We start from the raw sequence: 25,099 nt of genomic DNA, 5'->3' as shown, positions 1-25,099 counted from the left end.
AGTCCTGATTTCTTCATTTAACCCATTCGGAATTTTCGGATCAGAATCCTTTCTTTTGCAATCCCGTAGATCTAGTGTTCTACGGATAAGATCTACCATTTCCGTTGTTACTAAACCAAAAAAGGTTACAAACGAAAAAGATGATGAACAACAGATACTGATCAAACGAATTAAGAGATTCGGTAAAATATATGAAATCCAACGAAAAAAACTTATCAAACAAAGAAAAAAAACTAGAAGAACAGAAACGGTGAGTGAGGAAGAAGGAAGACAAGCCCCCTTCTTCCTTCTCAGTTAAACAACAACAAAATAAATCTGTAATCAAAACAAAGGAAGAAGATAGAAAGGAATTTGGGTGGTTACGAATTTCAAAAAATTCTCAGAGAGAAAAAACCGAAAGAATATGTAGTTGACAAGACCAGGGTTTAAAAAAAAGGAAGTTTGTTATTAAACTTTGCAAAACAAATTCTATTAAACAAATTAAGACACTCGAAATCATTTAATACAAATCACTCATAATCTATTTATACTATATATAATAGCGGAAGCAGAGAAAAATAAGGAGAATGTTTTAGAGGTCTTTTTGATGAGTTGTGATGCGCGTTTTACGTATACGTGCATGTGAAGGCAAGTGTACCTTAGTCGTGTATGAAGTAATAAAGTGAAAGTAGAGTATCGTTCCCACGAGGATGGTGATTATAAGTACTAATCTCTTTGCTTACTATCTATTATTTAAACAACCGAAATGTAGAGTTTGTTGGACAACCAAGCTAAGACTTAAGCAAGAAATGAAATAAAAATTACACAAATTAAGTGAGAGATTACTTATAATAAAAGAAACTAAGGCTTCTAGCTTCACTTAACCTCTTTGCTTGGTAATAACACTTAACCCCTTTTTAAGTTGTTTTATCCTTTTTAAGATGACGATTTTTCTTATTAACTAATAGTTCTCGAGATCGGTTCTAGACTCTCGAGTAATTACTTTCCCTTGGTCCGGCTCAAGCAATTAATCAAGAGAAGCATTAAGTTTTCTTAGTTCCAAACCTTCGATTTATTACTTTCCCTTGGTCCGGCTCAAGTAATAAATTTAAGATTTGTAACAAGATTAAATCTAAACCTTTTTAACCTACTTTACCTTGGTCCGGCTAAAGTGATTACTTAAGATTCAAGAAAAACCGCTCGAGTATTTAGTTCTAAACTTTCGATTAATTACTTTCCCTTGGTCCGGCTCAAGTAATTAATCCAAAGAAGCATTAAGTTTTCTTATTTCCAAACCTTCGATTTATTACTTTCCCTTGGTGCGGCTCAAGTAATAAATCTAAGATTTGTAATAAGATTCATGAAAAACCTTGGAAAACCAATAAGCCACACTAAATGGTCATTAGGTCCAACTTATGAATTTCGATTAATCAATCTAATTGCGGTCAATATGAACGATTAATTATATTCAAGTAGAGAGTTGGCCCATCTCCTACAAGCATTAAGAATAAGTTAGTTCTTAAAAAGGATAAAGATAACTTAAATAGGTTAAACATAATTACCACATAATTAAGGTTAAGATCCGCTTTTAGCCTTAGTTAAGGAGGTTTTAGCCCATGATTAGATTAAAACACACCTTAGAAAGATAGATAATGGAGTTCATAGTAATAAAAGAGATTAAAGTTTAGAAGAAACCGTAATGACGATTGTCGAATGAACTTCTTCGATAACATAAAACTTACTTTTATTGAATGAACTCTTACACAAACAACAACTTGAGCACAATAACAACAATTATAACAACACAAACAACTGATTTTTGAAGAGAAAAATCAGCAAAGTAACATTATAGAGGGAGAAGTTAAGCCTAAGCTTGGTGTGTCTTCAAATGGCACCCAAGGCCTCCTTTTATAGTAAAATGACACACAAAATTCCAAAGACCAAGTCATACTTATGGCCTCCCACTCCTTATCATCTGAATTTAGCATTTAAGAGAGCATGGGGGAAGATTTTAATAATTTAGGAGTTGAATTGTGAAAGGAATCTTAGGCTTCAACATATTTATCAACTTTGGACAATTTTCTGGGCCTGATGAACTTCGAATTTGGAGATGATTATTATTAGACATTTGTTGATCTTTCTCTCAGCTTTCCAACGCATTTTGAATCGCCTCAATCTGAGTCCGTATGAGGGAGATAAGTTGAAAATACGAAAATGTGTCAAATCTGTCCTAGTGTGAACAATTGGACTTTATTTTACAGCTCCTATCCGCGATGAAGTGCACGCTGGGTGTCACTAAAACTCCTTTTTTCTGGTCCCTTTTACTCCCGAGTTGCCGCCTTAAGCCCCGACTTGGTTATTTGTGCCGAAAACCTTGCGAAAGTGCCTAGAAAACACACAAATTGGCTTAGATACATAAAATGAAGAAAATATACAAAAACCATTATTAAAATTTATTAAAATCGTACAAAATAACTAGTAATTAAATACTAAAAATGCTATAAATTACGACGATAACAACACCCCCAAACTTAAGCTTTGCTTGTCCTCAAGCAAAGAAAAGTTGAAAACAAAATTTATCGTCGAATAAGTTAACGTAAAGACAGGAATTATTTTAATCGAAAATGAGCAAAAATTCTATATTCAAATCTCGGACTATTTCTTTGGAGAAAATGATTTGTTTTTACACTCTTATTTTCCAAACCGACATTTTTCATTATGTTGAATAAAATTGAACAAATTTAAACACCTCGCATGGAAGTCACTCTTACGCTCAAGTGTTTAGGCATTAAATTTTCGCTCAAATCCGATAAAAACACTAACTATTAAAAATTTGCATGGTCATCCAAATCTTTACCAAACACGACTGACTATAAACACAATCAAAAGGTCTTTAACGGGTTGTAACGTTGGTTGAAGCTAAAGGTATGGAGAATAGGAGATTTTGTGGGTAGGTAAATTCACGGGCAATTATTTGATAGATTCACAAAAAAAATTGTCTTTCGGAAATTCAGAATTTTTGTAACGGAAATTCCTCTTTTATATGATACTATATATTTTTATTTTTATTTTTTATTTATATATATAGATTTTTTTTGACTTTATATATATATAGATATCAATATGAATTGTATTTATATGTGTATATATATATATATATAGAAAGTATGAAATATACGCAAATAGAGAGGTATAACCGTTATTTATCAGTAGAAGTGTTTGTCTGAATTTCGTATTTATTGTGAATCACCATCTCAAGCATATTGTTTACTAATTACCCGTAAATTTAGGGGGAACAAAAATGGTATTTATGAAGGGAATGCGGCTTGTAACGTGGTGAAACGAATGGAATGTCTAGGCTCAAAGGGGTGAAAGACGGAGAATATATTTAAGGTGGGCTACTATTTCGAGTTTGAAACGTGGGGGTAAAACAAGGAAGGCCTTAATCATGTCATGTTTTGAGCTAGACGCGTGAGGTTTTGACCGGTATTTGATGCAAATTCTCAAGTTTCGTGTAATTATGGAACACTCGGGAGAAAAATTGAAGCATTAGTGAATGCTTTTTAAATTAGGCTCAAAAACTCACTTTGAAAAAGGTAATGTGTGCCAATTAACTCAATTTTATTCCTCAAAATGTAAATGTCGATTTGTTAAATACTGAGTGAAATCAAAAACTTTATGTATTCAAAATAGTCCAAAATTCATTTACAAGATTTAAGATTTTCAAATAAAATTTCATCCTATCAAAATTTAACATTTATTCTAGACAAAATTTTGTTTGATTTTCTTGTTCGATTAAAGCAAAACTTTAGAGTGGGGTTTTTATTCAAAATTATTTAACAAAAACATTTATTTAAAAGCTAAATAAAGAAAGTAAAAAGAAAAATAAAGGTGGTAAAAATAAGGTGCAAAATAACACAAAAGTAAAAATAAAGTGCAAAATAACACAACATTAAAATTAGACGTACGCCACATGACTGAAATAAATGTACGAAAATAACAATTACTGAAAATAAAAGTAACGTACTATCCTTTACTCCCATCCCCCATTAGTGTAGCATTTAGTCCCAAAATGCGAAATAAAAACTAACACTAAAGTAGAAAGTAAAGGATAGAAAGACTCCATGTCGAAGGCAACTGAGGATTATAGTGTCTGGAGTTGATTGTGGGTAGAAATTAAATGCTTAATGGAGGTTGTCGCCCGAAAAGTTACCGGAGATGGAGAGAGGGATGGACTTGAGAGCTACAAAATAAGGAAGAAAATGATTAAAAAAAATTAAAATAGGTAAATTGGGGGAAGGAAAAAGAAAAAGAAAAAGAAAGAAATGAAAAAGAAAAAGAAAAAGAAAAGAAAGAAATGAAAAAGAATAAAAAAGAAGAAAGAAATAAATAAAACGAAAGAAATAAAATGAAAATGAGAAGGGCCAAAGAAAAAGATAAGGAATAGAAACGAAAAAAAAAATATTATAATAAAAAAAAAATTAAAGCGGGGGAGGGGGCGAGATGGTTTCCAGAGAGTGGAAACTCTCTGGAATGTCCATCTCGCCGAGATGGACAATCCAAAGTGTGTCCACTCTCTGGACGGCACCATCTCGTCGAGATGGACTCCATCTCGACGAGATGGAGCTGTATAATGTTTTTTTTTAATCTAATATATATAACTAACAATAAACTTTAGAAAATTATATATATATGTTATTTTTTTTTTCTCTTTTTTGTCAAAAATAAAAACAAGATTTTTTTGAAAGAAAAAAAATAAATAAAAGTAAAAATTGAAATAAAGATGTTAAGAATATCGGGTTGCCTCCCGACAAGCGCTAAATTTAACGTCGTTTAGCTCGACTTTATTGAGTGGCTAGTTGCTCGTGGTCGGGGCATTGAGGTATACGACGGAATCGTTCATGCTCGTGTCTCCCGTCTCGTATAGTTTCACTCGGTGTCCGTTTACTTTGAATGGTGCCACACCTTCTCGTTGAACCGCGATCACTCTCGAATGGAATGTTTCGGTTACTTCATATGGCCCGTGCCATCTCGACTTTAACTTACCGGGAAAAAGTCGTAACCGAGAGTTGTATAGAAGAACTTTATCCCCCGGTTTGAATGTTCGTGGAATGATATGCTTGTCATGCCAACGTTTTGTCCGTTCTTTATATAATTTCGCATTTTCGTATGACGAAAGGCGGAATTCATCGAGTTCGTTGAGCTGCATCAAACGTTTTTCTCCTGCAGAACACATATCAAAATTTAAAAACTTTAGAGCCCAAAACGACTTGTGTTCTAACTCTACGGGTAGATGACATGCTTTTCCGAAAACTAGACGATACGGTGAGGCACCTATAGGGGTTTTAAAAGCCGTCCTATAGGCCCACAAAGCATCGTCTAACTTAATCGACCAATCCTTTCGGGATGAATTTACCGTTTTTTCTAAAATGCTCTTTAATTCCCGGTTGGATATTTCAACTTGACCACTTGTTTGGGGATGATACGGGGTGGTTACCCGATGGGTGACTTCGTATTTCGCCAATAATTGGTCAAATTGCTTGTTGCAAAAGTGCGTGCCACCATCACTAATGATTTCTCGGGGTGTTCCGAATCTAGTGAAGATGTTTTTCTTTAGGAACTTCGTAACCACCCGAGCATCATTAGTAGCTGAAGCAATCGCCTCTACCCATTTGGATACGTAATCAACTGCAACAAGCACAAATTGGTTACCAAATGAATTCGGAAAAGGACCCATAAAATCAATGCCCCACACATGAAAAATTTCACAAACCAATATACTCGATAGGGGCATTTCGTGTCTACGTGATATGTTACCCGTTCGTTGGCACTTATCGCAAGATTTTACGAACTCATATGCATCTTTAAAGATCGTAGGCCAATAAACCCACATTGTAAGACTTTGGCAGCCGTACGATTTGGACCGTGGTGGCCACTGGGTTCACGTGAGTGACAAAACTCAAGTATAGATCTTACCTCTTCTTCTGGGATACACCTACGAATTACATTGTCTCCACAAACCCTAAAAAGGAAAGGCTCATCCCATAGATAGTGTTTTGCATCGGCGAAGAACTTATGTCTTTGTTGGTATGTGAGCCCGTGAGGAAGTATATTACCTGCTTGAAAGTTTGCGAAGTCGGCGAACCATGGTAATGTTGATACGCTAAACAGTGATTCATCTGGAAAGAACTCCTTGATCTCTCTTTGCACGTCGGTTTTATGTGGTTCAGACTCCAATCGTGAAAGGTGATCGGTAACCACATTAGCTACCCCTTTCGTGTCTCGTATCTCCAAATCAAATTCCTGGAGTAGGAGAACTCATCTGATCAATCTTGGTTTTGCATCCTGTTTAGATAAGAGATATTTTAGTGCGGAATGATCAGTGTAAACAATAACTTTAGAGAGCACAAGATAAGAACGGAATTTATCAAAAGTGAAAACAATTGCTAGTAGCTCCTTTTCGGTTGTTGTATAATTTTGTTGTGCTTCATTCAACGTCCTACTAGCAAAGTATATCGGTTGAAAATTCTTATCTTTCCGTTGTCCCAAACATGCTCCAACTACCAAATCACTAGCGTCACACATTAGTTCAAAAGGTAAACTCCAATCGGGACTAATCATTATTGGCACATCAATTAACTTTTGTTTCAATAGTTCAAAAGCGGATAAACATTCCTTAGAAAAGTTAAACTCAACATCTTTCATCAACAGTTAGGTCAATGGCTTTGAAATTTTTGAGAAATCTTTTATGAAACGCCTATAGAATCCTACATGTCCTAGAAAGCTTCGGATAGCCTTAACAGAATTAGGCGGTGGCAATTTTGCAATCACCTCCACCTTTGCCGTATCTACTTTTATGCCTTGACATGATACTTTATGGCCTAGAACAATCGATTCATTAACCATAAAATGACATTTTTCCCAATTTAGAATCAAATTAGTATCTTCACATCTATTAAGCACTAGTTCCAAATTATGCAAGCAACTATCAAATGTTTTTCCAAACACGGAAAAATCGTCCATGAAAACCTCCATGAAGTTTTCAATCATGTCATCAAAAATTGCCATCATACACCTTTGAAAGGTAGCCAGGGCATTACATAATCCGAAAGGCATTCTACGATAGGCAAAAGTTCCATATGGGCATGTAAAAGTTGTTTTCTCTTGGTCGATTGGAGCAACCGGAATTTGCATGTATCCGGAATAGCCATCTAAATTACACATATAAGCATGTCTCGATAATCTTTTAAGCATTTGATCGATGAAAGGTAAAGGAAAATGGTCTTTCCGAGTGGCATCATTCAATTTTCGTTAATCAATGCACATGCGCCACCCGGTTACCTTTCTTACCGGAATTAGTTCATTTTTTTCATTAGCTTGAACAGTTATACCTCCCTTTTTAGGTACAACTTGTACCGGACTTACCCAACTACTATCCGAGATTGGATAGATGATACCTGCATCAAGGAGTTTTAGAATTTCAGTTTTCACCACTTCCTTCATGCTTGGGCTTAGGCGTCTTTGAGGTTGGGCCGTCGGTTTAACTTGTTCTTCCATGAAAATTTTGTGTGTGCAAATAGAAAGACTTATTCCTTTGATGTCCGCCAATGTCCATCCGAAAGCTTTCTTGTGATCTTTGAGCACATTAATCAATTTTTCTTCCATTTCACCTGTCAAAGAAGAAGAAATTACAACAGGTAAGTTTGAGTTTTTACTTAAAAATGCATATTTCAAATGAGATGGTAAGGGTTTAAGGTCTAATTCGGGTGGCTCTTCCAATGATGATTTGGGCCTCGGTTTGTCCCCTCGAACGATTTTCTCATACTGGTCACGGATCCACATGCAATCCTCGGGGTCATAAGTCAAGTTGGAAATTTCTCGATCTATCACGACCTCCTCTTGATTTAACCCGAGACCATTTAACATTACTTTTTCCAATGGGTCTTCACACATGTCATTCTGAAAAACATCTTTAACAACTTCGTCTGTTATATCAAGTAAGTTACAATGGTCAATATTGTCGGAAGGATACTTTAAAGAATTGAAAACATTAAAAATCACTTCCTCATCTTGTAACCGGAAAATTAATTTCCCTTGTTGCACATCTATAAGTGTTATCCCGGTTGCTAGAAAAGGACGACCCAAAATTATCGGGACTCGATCATCCTCCTCCATATCAAGAACAATAAAATCAGCCGGAAAGATGAATTTATCCACTTTAACCAACACGTCTTCTACAAACCCTTTGGGGTATGCTAGAGAACGGTCGGCTAATTGTAAGGAAACCTTAGTGGGCTTCGGCTCTCCTAAACCCAATTTTCGAAAGATACTTAATGGCATGAGATTTATGCTTGCTCCAAGATCATATAGTGCTCTTTCGAAATACATACCACCGATAGTACACGGGATAGAGAAACTTCCCGGGTCCTTCAATTTGGGTGGTAATTTATTGAGTAGGATAGCCGAACATCCTTCCGTTAATTTCACTGTTTCATTATCCTCCAATTTTCTCTTTTTGGAAAGTATATCTTTTAAAAATTTAGCATACATGAGCATATTTTCCAAGGCTTCCGCGAACGGAATATTTATATGTAATTTCTTGAAAATGTCGAGAAATTTGGAGAATTGCTTTTCTTGTTTCTCTTTGTTCAACCTTTGGGGAAATGGAATTTTTGTTTTGTAAGGTTGAACAAGTGGATCCGCAAAAGCTTAGGAGGAGATGAATCTTGAGGTTGAGAAGTACTTACCTCATCTGTGCTATCTTTTACCTGTTTGCTCGGAGCCGATTGTAACTCTTTGTTGTTTCTCAATGTGATGGCTTTCACATGCTCCTTTGGGTTTGTTTCCGTGTTGCTTGGAAGGGATCCCATAGGACGTTCAGACATGGCTTTTGCTAATTGGCTTATGCTCGTTTCAAGCCCTTTTGTAAACGTCTCTTGATTTCTCTTCCACTCCTCCATACCTGCAAGATGAGATTCCATTTTTGCAAGAATTGTTACAATAGCTGAAGCTTCATCACCAACATTTCTTTTTTCATTAGGATTAAATCCGAGTGGAGGTCTTTGCGGATTTTGCACATTTTGATTATTAGTCCATGAGAAATTAGGGTGATTTCTCCAACCATTATTGTATGTGTTGGAATAAGGATTAGATTGCTTAAAATTTCCCACAAAGTTTGCACTAGCGGTATCCCCAAGAAATGGGTTTGCCGCTTGACAATCCTCACTCTTATGTCCACTTAAACCACATAAATCACACAAATTATTTTGGTTCAAATTAGCCATTAATAGATCCAATTTTTTATTTAACTCATCAATGCCGGATCTCGATGACGAATCAACCAAATATGTTCCCGCTCTTGTTTCGAGGTTTTTCTCCGCTTGCCAATGAGAGCACCTTTCCGCCAATTCTTGGATTAAATCATAAGCCTCCATTTGGGTCTTCTTAAGGATGTTTCCACCTGCGGCAGAATCAATTGTGGCACAGTTAGCGGAAGATAAACCATTATAAAAAATACTAACCTGTTGCCACTTCTCAAATCCATGATGTGGGAATTTCTTCAATAGTCGACGGAATCGCTCCCACGCATCATATAATGTCTCTCTCTTGGTTTGGCGAAAAGAACTTATCTCGTTTTTGTACTTCGCCGTTTTAGATGGAGGGAAGTACTTAGCTAAGAATTTCTTAACTAACTCATCCCATGTCCCAATGGATCCGGCCTCGAGAGAATCCAACCAGTCAGCTGCATCATCCCTTAAAGAAAAAGAAAACAATTTTAGTTTAATAGCTTCTGGTGGTACCCCATTTTGCTTAAGCATAGAACAATGTTTAACAAATTTATTTAAATGGGAGTTTGGATCTTCTCTCGGATCTCCGCCAAATTGACCGGAGTTTTGTATACGTTGGATCATTGCCGGTTTGATCTCGAAGTTGTTTGCTCCAATGGTAGGTTCCACGATACTTGAATTCATGTCCAAACGGTTTGGAGTGAGTAGATCCATTATGGAACATTCCTCTTGCGCCATGTTTGCTCTTCGATTAGCCAAGTTCCTGTGGAAAGTACGCTCAATTTCAGGATCAGGCAATAATATAAAGTCCAACTTAAACTTCTTGTGTTCATAAAACAACAAAAAAAAGGAAAATAAAACATCTAAATTAATAGAAGCTCGACTAGATTAATATTATAATTCTACTATCCCCGGCAACGGCGCCAAAAACTTGATGCGCGTTTTACGTATACGTGCATGTGAAGGCAAGTGTACCTTAGTCGTGTATGAAGTAATAAAGTGAAAGTAGAGTATCGTTCCCACGAGGATGGTGATTATAAGTACTAATCTCTTTGCTTACTATCTATTATTTAAACAACTGAAATGTAGAGTTTGTTGGACAACCAAGTTAAGACTTAAGCAAGAAATGAAATAAAAATTACACAAATTAAGTGAGAGATTACTTATAATAAAAGAAACTAAGGCTTCTAGCTTCACTTAACCTCTTTGCTTGGTAATAACACTTAACCCCTTTTTAAGTTGTTTTATCCTTTTTAAGATGGCGATTTTTCTTATTAACTAATAGTTCTCGAGATCGGTTCTAGACTCTCGACTAATTACTTTCCCTTGGTCCGGCTCAAGCAATTAATCAAGAGAAGCATTAAGTTTTCTTACTTCCAAACCTTTGATTTATTACTTTCCCTTGGTCCGGCTCAAGTAATAAATCTAAGATTTGTAACAAGATTAAATCTAAACCTTTTTAACCTACTTTACCTTGGTCCGTCTAAAGTGATTACTTAAGATTCAAGAAAAACCGCTCGAGTATTTAATTCTAAACTTTCGATTAATTACTTTCCCTTGGTCCGGCTCAAGTAATTAATCCAAAGAAGCATTAAGTTCTCTTATTTCCAAACCTTCGATTTATTACTTTCCCTTGGTCCGGCTCAAGTAATAAATCTAAGATTTGTAATAAGATTCATGAAAAACCTTGGAAAACCAATAAGCCACACTAAATGGTCATTAGGTCCAACTTATGAATTTCGATTAATCAATCTAATTGCGGTCAATATGAACGATTAATTATATTCAAGTAGAGAGTTGGCCCATCTCCTATAAGCATTAAGAATCATAAGTTAGTTCTTAAAAAGGATAAAGATAACTTAAATAGGTTAAACATAATTACCACATAATTAAGGTTAAGATCCGTTTTTAGCCTTAGTTAAGGAGGTTTTAGCCCATGATTAGATTAAAACACACCTTAGAAAGATAGATAATGGAGTTCATAGTAATAAAAGAGATTAAAGTTTAGAAGAAACCGTAATGACGATTGTCGAATGAACTTCTTTGATAACATAAAACTTACTTTTATTGAATGAACTCTTGCACAAACAACAACTTTAGCACAATAACAACAATTATAACAACACAAACAACTGATTTTTGAAGAGAAAAATCAGCAATGTAACATTATAGAGGGATAAGTTAAGCCTAAGCTTGGTGTGTCTTCAAATGGCACCCAAGGCCTCCTTTTATAGTAAAATGACACACAAAATTCCAAAGACCAAGTCATCCTTATGGCCTCCAACTCCTTATCATCTGAATTTAGCATTTAAGAGAGCATGGGGGAAGATTTTAATAATTTAGGAGTTGAATTGTGAAGGGAATCTTAGACTTCAACATATTTATCAACTTTGGAAAATTTTATGGGCCTGATGAACTTCGAATTTGGAGATGATTATTATTAGACATTTGTTCATCTTTCTCTCAGCTTTCCAACGCATTTTGAATCGCCTCAATCCGAGTCCGTATGAGGGAGATAAGTTGAAAATACGAAAATGTGTCAAATCTGTCCTAGTGTGAACAATTGGACTTTATTTTACAGCTCCTATCCGTGACGAAGTGCACGCTGGGTGTCACTAAAACTCCTTTTTTCTGGTCCCTTTTACTCCCGAGTTGCCGCCTTAAGCCCCGACTTGGTTATTTGTGCCGAAAACCTTGTGAAAGTGCCTAGAAAACACACAAATTGGCTTAGATACATAAAATGAAGAAAATATACAAAAACCATTATTAAAATTTATTAAAATGGTACAAAATAACTAGTAATTAAATACTAAAAATGCTATAAATTACGACGATAACAACACCCCCAAACTTAAGCTTTGCTTGTACTCAAGCAAAGAAAAGCTGAAAACAAAATTTATCGTCGAATAAGTTAACGTAAAGACAGGAATTATTTTAATCGAAAATGAGCAAAAATTCTATATTCAAATCTCGGACTATTTCTTTGGATAAAATGATTTGTTTTTACACTCTTATTTTCCAAACCGACATTTTTCATTATGTTGAATAAAATTGAACAAATTTAAACACCTCGCATGGAAGTCACTCTTACGCTCAAGTGTTTAGGGCATTAAATTTTCGCTCAAATCCGATAAAAACACTAACTATTAAAAATTTGCATGGTCATCCAAATCTTTACCAAACACGACTGACTATAAACACGATCAAAAGGTCTTTAACGGGTTGTAACGTTGGTTGAAGGTAAAGGTATGGAGAAGAGGAGATTTTGTGGGTAGGTAAATTCACAAAAAAAAATTTTGTCTTTCGGAAATTCAGAATTTTTGTAACGGAAATTCTTCTTTTATATGATACTATATATTTTTTTTTTTATTTTTTATTTATATATATAGATTTTTATTTTTGACTTTATATATATATATAGATATCAATATGAATTGTATTTATATGTGTATATATATATATATATATATATATATATATATATATATATATATATATATATATATATATATATATATAGAAAGTATGAAATATACGAAAATAGAGAGGTATAACCGTTATTTATCGGTAGAAGTGTTTGTCTGAATTTCGTATTTATTGTGAATCACCATCTGAAGCATATTGTTTACTAATTACCCGTAAATTTAGGGGGAACAAAAATGGTATTTATGAAGGGAATGCGGCTTGTAACGTGGTGAAACGAATGGAATGTCTAGGTTCAAAGGGGTGAACGACGGAGAATATGTTTAAGGTGGGCTACTATTTCGAGTTTGAAACGTGGGGGTAAAACAAGGAAGGCATTAATCATGTCGTGTTTTGAGCTAGACGCGTGAGGTTTTGACCGGTATTTGATGCAAATTCTCAAGTTTCGTGTAATTATGGAACACTCGGGAGAAAAATTGAAGCATTAGTGAATGCTTTTTAAATTAGGCTCAAAAACTCACTTTGAAAAAGGTAATGTGTGCCAATTAACTTAATTTTATTCCTCAAAATGTAAATGTCGATTTGTTAAATACTAAGTGAAATCAAAAACTTTACGTATTCAAAATAGTCCAAAATTCATTTACAAGATTTAAGATTTTCAAATAAAATTTCATCCTATCAAAATTTAACATTTATTCTAGACAAAATTTTGTTTGATTTTCTTGTTCGATTAAAGAAAAACTTTAGAGTGGGGTTTTTATTCAAAATTATTTAACAAAAACATTTATTTAAAAGCAAAATAAAGAAAGTAAAAAGAAAAATAAAGGTGGTAAAAATAAGGTGCAAAATAACACAAAAGTGAAAATAAAGTGCAAAATAACACAACATTAAAATTAGACGTACGCCACATGACTGAAATAAATGTACGAAAATAACAATTACTGAAAATAAAAGTAACGTACTATCCTTTACTCCCATCCCCCATTAGTGTAGCATTTAGTCCCGAAATACGAAATAAAAACTAACACTAAAGTAGAAAGTAAAGGATAGAAAGACTCCATGTCGAAGGCAACTGTGAGGATTATAGTGTCTGGAGTTGATTGTGGGTAGAAATTAAATGCTTAATGGAGGTTGTCGCCCGAAAAGTTACCGGAGATGGAGAGAGGGATGGACTTGAGAGCTACAAAATAAGGAAGAAAATGATTAAAAAAAAGAAAAAGAAAAGAAAGAAATGAAAAAGAATAAAAAAGAAGAAAGAAATAAATAAAAGGAAAAAAAGAAAAAAAAAGAAATAAAATGAAAATGAGAACGGCCAAAGAAAAAGATAAGGAATAGAAACGAAAAAAAAATATTATAATTAAAAAAAAAATTAAAGCGGGGGAGGGGGGGCGAGATGGACATTCCAGAGAGTTTCCACTCGCTGAGATGGACAATCCAGAGAGTGTCCACTCTCTGGACGGCACCATCCCGTCGAGATGGACTCCATCTCGACGAGATGGAGCTGTATAATGTTTTTTTTAATCTAATATATATAACTAACAATAAACTTTAGAAAATTATATATATATGTTATTTTTTTTTCTCTTTTTTGTCAAAAATAAAAACAATATTTTTTTGAAAGAAAAAAAAATAAAAGTAAAAATTGAAATAAAGATGTTAAGAATATCGGGTTGCCTCCCGACAAGCGCTAAATTTAACGTCGTTTAGCTCGACTTTATTGAGTGGCTAGTTGCTCGTGGTCGGGGCATTGAGGTATACGACGGAGTCGTTCATGCTTGTGTGTCCCGTCTCGTATAGTTTCACTCGTTGTCCGTTTACTTTGAATGGTGACACACCTTCTCGTTGAAACGCGATCACTCCCGAAGGGAATGTTTCGGTTACTTCATATGGCCCGTGCCATCTCGACTTTAACTTACCGGGAAAAATTCGTAACCGAGAGTTGTATAGAAGAACTTTATCCCCCGGTTTGAATGTTCGTGGAATGATATGCTTGTCATGCCAACGTTTTGTCCGTTCTTTATATAATTTCGCGTTTTCGTATGACGAAAGGCGGAATTTATCGAGTTCGTTGAGCTGCATCAAACGTTTTTCTCCTGCAGAACACATATCAAAATTTAAAAACTTTAGAGCCCAAAACGACTTGTGTTCTAACTCTACGGGTAGATGATATGCTTTTCCGAAAACTAGACGATACGGTGAGGTACCTATAGGGGTTTTAAAAGCCGTCCTATAGGCCCACAAAGCATCGTCTAACTTAATCGACCAATCCTTTCGGGATGAATTTACCGTTTTTTCTAAAATGCTCTTTAATTCCCGGTTGGATATTTCAACTTGACCACTTGTTTGGGGATGATACGGGGTGGGTACCCGATGGGTGACTTCGTATTTCGCCAACAATTGGTCAAATTTCTTGTTGCAAAAGTGCGTGCCACCATCACTAATGATTGCTCGGGGTGTTCCGAATCTAGTGAAGATGTTTTTCTTTAGGAACTTCGTAACCACCCGAGCATCATTAGTAGCTGAAGCAATCGCCTCTACCCATTTGGATACGTAATCAACTGCAACAAGCACAAATTGGTTACCAAATGAATTGGGAAAAGGACCCATAAAATCAATGCCCCACACATCAAAAATTTCACAAACCATCATACTCGATAGGGGCATTTCGTGTCTACGTGATATGTTACCCGTTCATTGGCACTTATCGCAAGATTTTACGAACCCATATGCATCTTTAAAGATCGTAGGCCAATAAAACCCACATTGTAAGACTTTGGCAGCTGTACGGTTTGGACCGTGGTGGCCACCGGGTTCACGTGAGTGATAAAACTCAAGTATAGATCTAACCTCTTCTTCTGGGATACACCTACGAATTACATTGTGTCCACAAACCCTAAAAAGGAAAGGCTCATCCCATAGATAGTGTTTTGCATCGGCGAAGAACTTACGTCTTTGTTGGTATGTGAGCCCGTGAGGAAGTATATTACCTGCTTGAAAGTTTGCGAAGTCGGCGAACCATGGTAATATTGATACGCTAAACAGTGATTCATCTGGAAAGAACTCCTTGATCTCTCTTTGCACGTCGGTTTTATGTGGTTCAGACTCCAATCGTGAAAGGTGATCGGCAACCACATTAGCTACCCCTTTCGTGTCTCGTATCTCCAAATCAAATTCATGGAGTAGGAGAACCCATCTGATCAATCTTGGTTTTGCATCCTATTTAGATAAGAGATATTTTAGTGCGGAATGATCAGTGTAAACAATAACTTTAGAGAGCACAAGATAAGAAGGGAATTTATCAAAAGCGAAAACAATTGCTAGTAGCTCCTTTTCGGTTGTTGTATAATTTTGTTGTGCTTCATTCAACGTCCTACTAGCAAAGTATATCGGTTGAAAATTCTTATCTTTTCGTTGTTACAAATATGCTCCAACTGCCAAATCACTAGCGTCACACATTAGCTCAAAAGGTAAACTCCAATCGGGACTAATCGTTATTGGCGCATCAATTAACTTTTGTTTCAATAGTTCAAAAGCGGATAAACATTCCTTAGAAAAGTTAAACTCAACATCTTTCATCAACAGTTAGGTCAATGGCTTTGAAATTTTTGAGAAATCTTTTATGAAACGCCTATAGAATCCTACATGTCCTAGAAAGCTTCGGATAGCCTTAACAGAATTAGGCGGTGGCAATTTTGCAATCACCTCCACCTTTGCCGGATCTACTTTTATGCCTTGACATGATACTTTATGGCCTAGAACAATCGATTCATTAACCATAAAATGACATTTTTCCCAATTTAGAATCAAATTAGTATCTTCACATCTTTTAAGCACTAGTTCCAAATTATGCAAGCAACTATCAAATGTTTTTCCAAACACGGAAAAATCGTCCATGAAAACCTCCATGAAGTTTTCAATCATGTCACCAAAAATTGCCATCATGCACCTTTGAAAGGTAGCCATGGCATTACATAATCCGAAAGGCATTCTACGATAGGCAAAAGTTCCATATGGGCATGTAAAAGTTGTTTTCTCTTGGTCGCTTGGAGCAACCGGAATTTGCATGTATCCGGAATAGCCATCTAAATTACACATATAAGCATGTCTCGACAATCTTTTAAGCATTTGATCGATGAAAGGTAAAGGAAAATGGTCTTTCCGAGTGGCATCATTCAATTTTCGGTAATCAATAAACATGCGCCACCCGGTTACCTTTCTTACCGGAATTAGTTCATTTTTTTCATTAGCTTGAACAGTTATACCTCCCTTTTTAGGTACAACTTGTACCGGACTTACCCAACTACTATCCGAGATTGGATAGATGATACCTGCATCAAGGAGTTTTAGAATTTCAGTTTTCACCACTTCCTTCATGCTTGGGCTTAGGCGTCTTTGAGGTTGGGCCGTCGGTTTAACTTGTTCTTCCATGAAAATTTTGTGTGTGCAAATAGAAGGACTTATTCCTTTGATGTCCGCCAATGTCCATCCGAAAGCTTTCTTTTGATCTTTGAGCACATTAATCAATTTTTCTTCCATTTCACCTGTCAAAGAAGAAGAAATTACAACAGGTAAGTTTGAGTTTTTACTTAAAAATGCATATTCAAATGAGATGGTAAGGGTTTAAGGTCTAATTCGGGTGGCGCTTCCAATGATGATTTGGGCCTCGGTTTGTCCCCTCGAACGATTTTCTCATACTGGTCACGGATCCACATGCAATCCTCGGGGTCATAAGTCAAGTTGGCAATTTCTCGATCTATCACGACCTCCTCTTGATTTAACCCGAGACCATTTAACATTACTTTTTCCAATGGGTCTTCACACATGTCATTCTGAAAAACATCTTTAACAACTTCGTCTGTTATATCAAGAAAGTTACAATGGTCAATATTGTCGGAAGGATACTTTAAAGAATTGAAAACATTAAAAATCACTTCCTCATCTTGTAACCGGAAAATTAATTTCCCTTGTTGCACATCTATAAGTGTTCTCCCGGTTGCTAGAAAAGGATGACCCAAAATTATCGGGACTCGATCATCCTCCTCCATATCAAGAACAATAAAATCAGCCGGAAAGATGAATTTATCCACTTTAACCAACACGTCTTCTACAAACCCTTTGGGGTATGCTAGAGAACGGTCGGCTAATTGTAAGGAAACCTTAGTGGGCTTCAGCTCTCCTAAACCCAATTTTCGAAAGATACTTAATGGCATGAGATTTATGCTTGCTCCAAGATCACATAGTGCTCTTTCGAAATACATACCACCGATAGTACACGGGATAGAGAAACTTCCCGAGTCCTTCAATTTGGGTGGTAATTTATTGAGTAGGATAGCCGAATATCCTTCCGTTCATTTCACTGTTTCATTATCCTCCAATTTTCTCTTTTTGGAAAGTATATCTTTTAAAAATTTAGCATACATGGGCATATTTTCCAAGGCTTCCGCGAATGGAATATTTATATGTAATTTCTTGAAAATGTCGAGAAATTTGGAGAATTGCTTTTCTTGTTTCTCTTTGTTCAACCTTTGGGGAAATGGAATTTTTGTTTTGTAAGGTTGAACAAGTGGATCCACAAAAAGCTTAGGAGGAGATGAATCTTGAGGTTGAGAAGTACTTACCTCGTCCGTGGTATCTTTTACCTGTTTGCTCGGAGCCGATTGTAACTCTTTGTTGTTTCTCAATGTGATGGCTTTCACATGCTCCCTTGGGTTTGTTTCCGTGTTGCTTGGAAGGGATCCCATAGGACATTCGGACATGGCTTTTGCTAATTGGCTTATGCTCGTTTCAAGCCCTTTTGTAAACGTCTCTTGATTTCTCTTCCACTCCTCCATACCTGTAAGACGAGATTCCATTTTTGCAAGAATTGTTACAATAGCCGAAGCTTCATCACCAACATTTCTTTTTTCATTAGGATTAAATCCGGGTGGAGGTCTTTGCGGATTTTGCACATTTTGATTATTAGTCCATGAGAAATTAGGGTGATTTCTCCAACCATTATTGTATGTGTTGGAATAAGGATTAGATTGCTTAAAATTTTCCATAAAGTTTGCACTAGCGGTATCCCCAAGAAATGGGTTTGCCGCTTGACAATCCTCACTCTTATGTCCACTTAAACCACATAAATCACACAAATTATTTTGGTTCAAATTAGCCATTAATAGATCCAATTTTTTATTTAACTCATCAATGCCGGATCTCGATGACGAATCAACCAAATATGTTCCCGCTCTTGTTTCGAGGTTTTTTTCCGCTTGCCAATGAGAGCACCTTTCCGCCAATTCTTGGATTAAATCATAAGCCTCCGTTTGGGTCTTCTTAAAGATGTTTCCACCTGCGGCGGAATCAATTGTGGCACAGTTAGCGGAAGATAAACCATTATAGAAAATACTAACCTGTTGCCACTTCTCAAATCCATGATGTGGGAATTTCTTCAATAGTCGACGGAATCGCTCCCACGCATCATATAATGTCTCTCTCTCGGTTTGGCGAAAAGAACTTATCTCGTTTTTGTACTTCTCCGTTTTAGATGGAGGGAAGTACTTAGCTAAGAATTTCTTAACTAACTCATCCCATGTCCCAATGGATCCGGCCTCGAGAGAATCCAACCAGTCAGCTGCATCATCCATTAAAGAAAAAGAAAACAATTTTAGTTTAATAGCTTCTAGTGGTACCCCATTTTGCTTAAGCATAGAACAATGTTTAACAAATTTATTTAAATGGGAGTTTGGATCTTCTCTCGGATCTCCGCCAAATTGACCGGAGTTTTGTATACGTTGGATCATTGCCGGCTTGATCTCGAAGTTGTTTGCTCTAATGGTAGGTTCCACGATACTTGAATTCATGTCCAAACGGTTTGGAGTGAGTACATCCATGATGGAACATTCCTCTTGCGCCATGTTTGCTCTTCGATTAGCTAAGTTCCTGTGGAAAGTACGCTCAATTTCAGGATCGGGCAATAATAAAGGCCAACTTAAACTTCTTGTGTTCATAAAACAACAAAAAAAAGGAAAATAAAACGTCTAAATTAATAGAAGCTCGACTAGATTAATATTATAATTCTACTATCCCCGGCAACGGTGCCAAAAACTTGATGCGCGTTTTACGTATACGTGCATGTGAAGGCAAGTGTACCTTAGTCGTGTATGAAGTAATAAAGTGGAAGTAGAGTATCGTTCCCACGAGGATGGTGATTATAAGTACTAATCTCTTTGCTTACTATCTATTATTTAAACAACCGAAATGTAGAGTTTGTTAGACAACCAAGTTAAGACTTAAGCAAGAAATGAAATAAAAATTACAGAAATTAAGTGAGAGATTACTTATAATAAAAGAAACTAAGGCTTCTAGCTTCACTTAACATTTTTGCTTGGTAATAACACTTAACCCGTTTTTAAGTTGTTTTATCCTTTTTAAAATGACGATTTTTCTTATTAACTAATAGTTCTCGAGATCGGTTCTAGACTCTCGACTAATTACTTTCCCTTGGTCCGGCTCAAGCAATTAATCAAGAGAAGCATTAAGTTTTCTTAGTTCCAAACCTTCGATTTATTACTTTCCCTTGGTCCGGCTCAAGTAATAAATCTAAGATTTGTAACAAGATTAAATCTAAACCTTTTTAACCTACTTTACCTTGGTCCGGCTAAAGTGATTACTTAAGATTCAAGAAAAACCGCTCGAGTATTTAGTTCTAAACTTTCGATTAATTACTTTCCCTTGGTCCGGCTCAAGTAATTAATCCAAAGAAGCATTAAGTTTTCTTATTTCCAAACCTTCAATTTATTACTTTCCCTTGGTCTGGCTCAAGTAATAAATCTAAGATTTGTAATAAGATTCATGAAAAACCTTGGAAAACCAATAAGCCACACTAAATGGTCATTAGGTCCAACTTATGAATTTCGATTAATCAATCTAATTGCGGTCAATATGAACGATTAATTATATTCAAGTAGAGAGTTGGCCCATCTCTTACAAGCATTAAGAATCATAAGTTAGTTCTTAAAAAGGATAAAGATAACTTAAATAGGTTAAACATAATTACCACATAATTAAGGTTAAGATCCGCTTTTAGCCTTAGTTAAGGAGGTTTTAGCCCATGATTAGATTAAAACACACCTTAGAAAGATAGATAATGGAGTTCATAGTAATAAAAGAGATTAAACTTTAGAAGAAACCGTAATGACGATTGTCGAATGAACTTCTTCGATAACATAAAACTTACTTTTATTGAATGAACTCTTGCACAAACAACAACTTGAGCACAATAACAACAATTATAACAACACAAACAACTGATTTTTGAAGAGAAAAATCAGCAAAGTAACATTATAGAGGGAGAAGTTAAGCCTAAGCTTGGTGTGTCTTCAAATGGCACCCAAGGCCTCCTGTTATAGTAAAATGGCACACAAAATTCCAAAGACCAAGTCATACTTATGGCCTCCCACTCCTTATCATCTGAATTTAGCATTTAAGAGAGCATGGGGGAAGATTTTAATAATTTAGGAGTTGAATTGTGAAAGGAATCTTAGGCTTCAACATATTTATCAAATTTGGACAATTTTCTGGGCCTGATGAACTTCGAATTTGGAGATGATTATTACTAGACATTTGTTCATCTTTCTCTCAGCTTTCCAACGCATTTTGAATCTCCTCAATCCGACTCCGTATGAGGGAGATAAGTTGAAAATACGAAAATGTGTCAAATCTGTCCTAGTGTGAACAATTGGACTTTATTTTACAGCACCTATCCGCGACGAAGTGCACGCTGGGTGTCACTAAAACTCCTTTTTTCTGGTCCCTTTTACTCCCGAGTTGCCGCCTTAAGCCCCGACTTGGTTATTTGTGCCGAAAACCTTGCGAAAGTGCCTAGAAAACACACAAATTGGCTTAGATACATAAAATGAAGAAAATATACAAAAACCATTATTAAAATTTATTAAAATGGTACAAAATAACTAGTCATTAAATACTAAAAATGCTATAAATTACGACGATAACAAGTTGTCAATATAGTAAAAAATTTAAACGTCACAAATAAACATATATATAAAGCATGATAGATAAGTCATCATCAACTTTTAATTTTGATGATATATTAGTTTTGTTTAATGTATTAGTTTTGTTTTTCATACTCTTATAATATAGTTTTATAATTTTATTCTTACTTTAAATAATATAGTCTTATAATTTTGTTCTTACTTCATTAAAAGATTCAAATCTATTTAGAAGCGGTTTCCATTGATAAATTATTTGGTAGCATTTTTTTCAAGAATTTTTGGAGAATTCAAATTTTGATATTTCCAGTTGAAGAAATCCGATAGAAATAGAAGATATGTGGACAACTAAAATCAGGAAACGCAAAGGTGTCAAAAATTACAGGAAATCTTTATATTTCTGAAGGTAATTATTCTATTTTTTTTCATATGTAGTAGTTATTTTGTTTTCAATAGTGTTGCTTTATTTTTATAAAACAATAGCTGTTATAGTTCCATTCTTGAGAGATGAAATTTCTTTTCTGCCGTTACCCAGGTTCCATATCTCTCGCTATCTTGTCTATGTTTTTTTTATTTGTCTTTTTTTCAAAATGACTAAAATAAAGATTTTGTATATTTGCATTCTTTTTTAGTTATGTTGCTAGGTGTTGTCGTTTCGATTGTCAACTCTAACTAAAATTTAGATTTCCGGCTTAATATGAACTCAACTGTTAGGTTTAATTGAAGTTAGATTAATTTTTGAAATTCATAACCTGGTGAAGTGCACAAATTTTTTTAAATTTGGTTTATCAACTGATAGGGATCGTATTTTTTTATTTTTATGCATTTTCGTACGAATAGATATAAAGTTTCACACAATAGTGGTTCATTGAAGTTGGAGACATATTAAAGAAAATAATTAAAGAGGTATTGAAATATTATAATTACAATGAAGTTTATTTCAAATATAAATTATATTATATCATTATTACCATTCTAAGTTTATTTCTCATTTTTAATCTTCTACATTACAGTAAAACCTTCATAAATTAATACTCGATAAATTAATAACCTCTTTAAAATAATAATTTCTTCTGGTCCTAACTTAGGCCAGTTTAATAAATTAATACTCGATAAATTAATATCTCTATAAATTAATAAAATTTCATAGTCCCAAAATTATTAATTTATAGAGGTTTTACTGTATTATTATTATTATCATCATCAACAAGAAATTAAGTTTTTTTTGCATATTCCTCTAAACAGAGAGATTGTAAGTGTACAATTATTCTTGAAGAATTTAGATTGTGCTAGATATGAACTCAAATGAAGGTAACTAAAAATAAATTTTGATGTTCAAAATCCGAAAATGTACATTAATTATGAGATATTGGAACAATCGCTTTTGTAACACATACCTATATAGTTATTGACCATTATACTGTGGTTTTATTTCAAGAGTTTTAACAGATGGAAATGAAACATGATCATAGGACAAGTTGTTGGAAATTAAAACTATTATTATTTGAATCTTTTCAATTTCTAAAAATGTTGAGCATAATCGCTCTAACTAAAATAGAATTAGTTTCACATATTAATTATAAACGTTTTTTTATACTGTTGGTTAGAATTGTGATTTAATTTTATTTAACTAAAATTAATTTATGAACTTAATACTTCATTAAGAAAAAATGAAAATTTTAATTCATGGACAAAAAACATTTGCACTTTCCTCTTTATATGTATATCTTGACATTTTCTCTTATTTTAGAAATAAAAAAATAATTTTCTCGTAATTTTCTTTTTTGTCCCTTTATTTTTGTTTTCTATTCATTTTTGTTTGTTTCATGTTCTTCCTTTCGAAAATTCAAGAATATATAATTATTATAAAATATTAATAAAGTCAAAGAAATGATATCTGCGAGCGTAACTGATATAGCATGCAATGGAAGAATGAAGAACAAATTGATTGAATATCTTGATGGGGTATTATGAGATGAAAATAGGAAAATGCATCACCTTAAGCTGATTCAATTGGAGATATCAGGTTATTGTAACCTAATGAATAATTGAATTCGCATACTTTGCTGATTATAAAATTTCATCAAGAAAAATGATTATCATCAAGATGAATTTGTATATAATTCTTATGAATTTTTTTTGTATGTAATTGAAGTTTTTTATTGCAAAGGCTAAATGTATATATGTAACATATTAAATTGATAAAGTCTTATCATGTAAAACATTAGAAAAATATTGATTGTAATAGTTTATAGCATAATAAATGAATGTTGCTTCCATTTCAATATAGATTGTAATTCTTTGTATCGTAGATATAATGTTGAATTTTAGTTGTAGTTTAATTAAATTTTTGGTTTTTCATTGTATTCTAATATATTTCTTAATTAATCTCATATTTTGTTATTATTATTTTAAAGTTTACGAAGCGAAATGTTGTATGAAGAAAAATGTTGTTTGAATCATTATGCTCCGTTTTTTTTCTAATAAAATAAAATATTAACTGCTTATTACTTTATTTTATAACCTAATTAATGAAAAATATTATTTTCAATACAATTACGATGCATATATATTATATTTGTTGTTAACTTTTTTTTAAGAACAAAAAATTATACAAAGTTATTTTTTTAAATAATCTTTCTATTTTGTAAATTTAAATTATTTTAAAACAAAAAAATTATTATCATTATATACAAATGATATATAACTAAAAAAAAAATATTAAAATATTAAATTTTTGTACAAAAATCTAATCGACCCACGCAACGCGCGGGAACAATACTAGTTATAAATATAACAATGAGTAAACTACACCAATGGTACCTGAACTTTACATAGTTTACACTTTGGTACCTAGATTACATTTTGTCCCAAAAATATACCTGAAGTAATGATGACCGGACAATTTAGTATATTTTTACCGGCTATTACCGGTCAACGCGAGTTTCATGAGTTAATTACATTAATGGTACCCGAACTTTATCATAATTCACACTTCGATACCTGGATTTTATTGTATCCTAAAAACATAACACAAGTAAAGGTGACTGAAAGGTTTAGTTCATTTGATCGGTTAGTGACCGGGTAACATGAACTAAACATTGGGACTCACCATACACTCAATTAACATAAAATTATAATATTGTCATTTATGAGCTAAATGACAGTATTATAATTTTATGTTAATTGAGTGTATGATTGGTCTCAATTTGTAATTTAAAATGGTCAAACTCGGGTTGATCAATCACTGATCGGTCAAATATACTAAAATATTGAGTCATCTTTACTTGAAGTGTATTTTTTGGATAAAATGAAATCTAGGTACCAAAGTGTGAATTAGGGTAAAGTTCAGGTACCATCAGTGTAATTTACTCGTCAAAATCGCATTGACCAGCCATTAACCGGTAAAATATACTTAAT

At 34.2% G+C, this 25,099-nt stretch overlaps 2 non-coding genes and 1 pseudogene across 2 annotated transcripts; 2 read left to right on the top strand and 1 right to left on the bottom strand.

Annotated features, from left to right (window-relative positions):
- Positions 1-17,225, bottom strand: part of LOC136227223 (uncharacterized) — a 109,332-nt pseudogene extending 92,107 nt beyond the window's left edge.
- On the top strand, positions 9,517-9,622 carry LOC136228328 (small nucleolar RNA R71). Its single transcript, XR_010688654.1, has one exon. It is a non-coding gene; the product is annotated as a small nucleolar RNA R71 (small nucleolar RNA).
- Positions 17,226-19,097: 1,872 nt separating the features above from the next.
- LOC136228337 (small nucleolar RNA R71) lies at positions 19,098-19,203 on the top strand. Its single transcript, XR_010688663.1, has one exon. It is a non-coding gene; the product is annotated as a small nucleolar RNA R71 (small nucleolar RNA).
- Positions 19,204-25,099: the final 5,896 nt, after the last annotated feature.

The sequence above is a fragment of the Euphorbia lathyris genome, chromosome 4 (assembly GCF_963576675.1).
Source record: "Euphorbia lathyris chromosome 4, ddEupLath1.1, whole genome shotgun sequence".
Taxonomy (NCBI): domain Eukaryota; kingdom Viridiplantae; phylum Streptophyta; class Magnoliopsida; order Malpighiales; family Euphorbiaceae; genus Euphorbia; species Euphorbia lathyris.
This window is presented reverse-complemented; position numbering and strand designations above follow the sequence as displayed.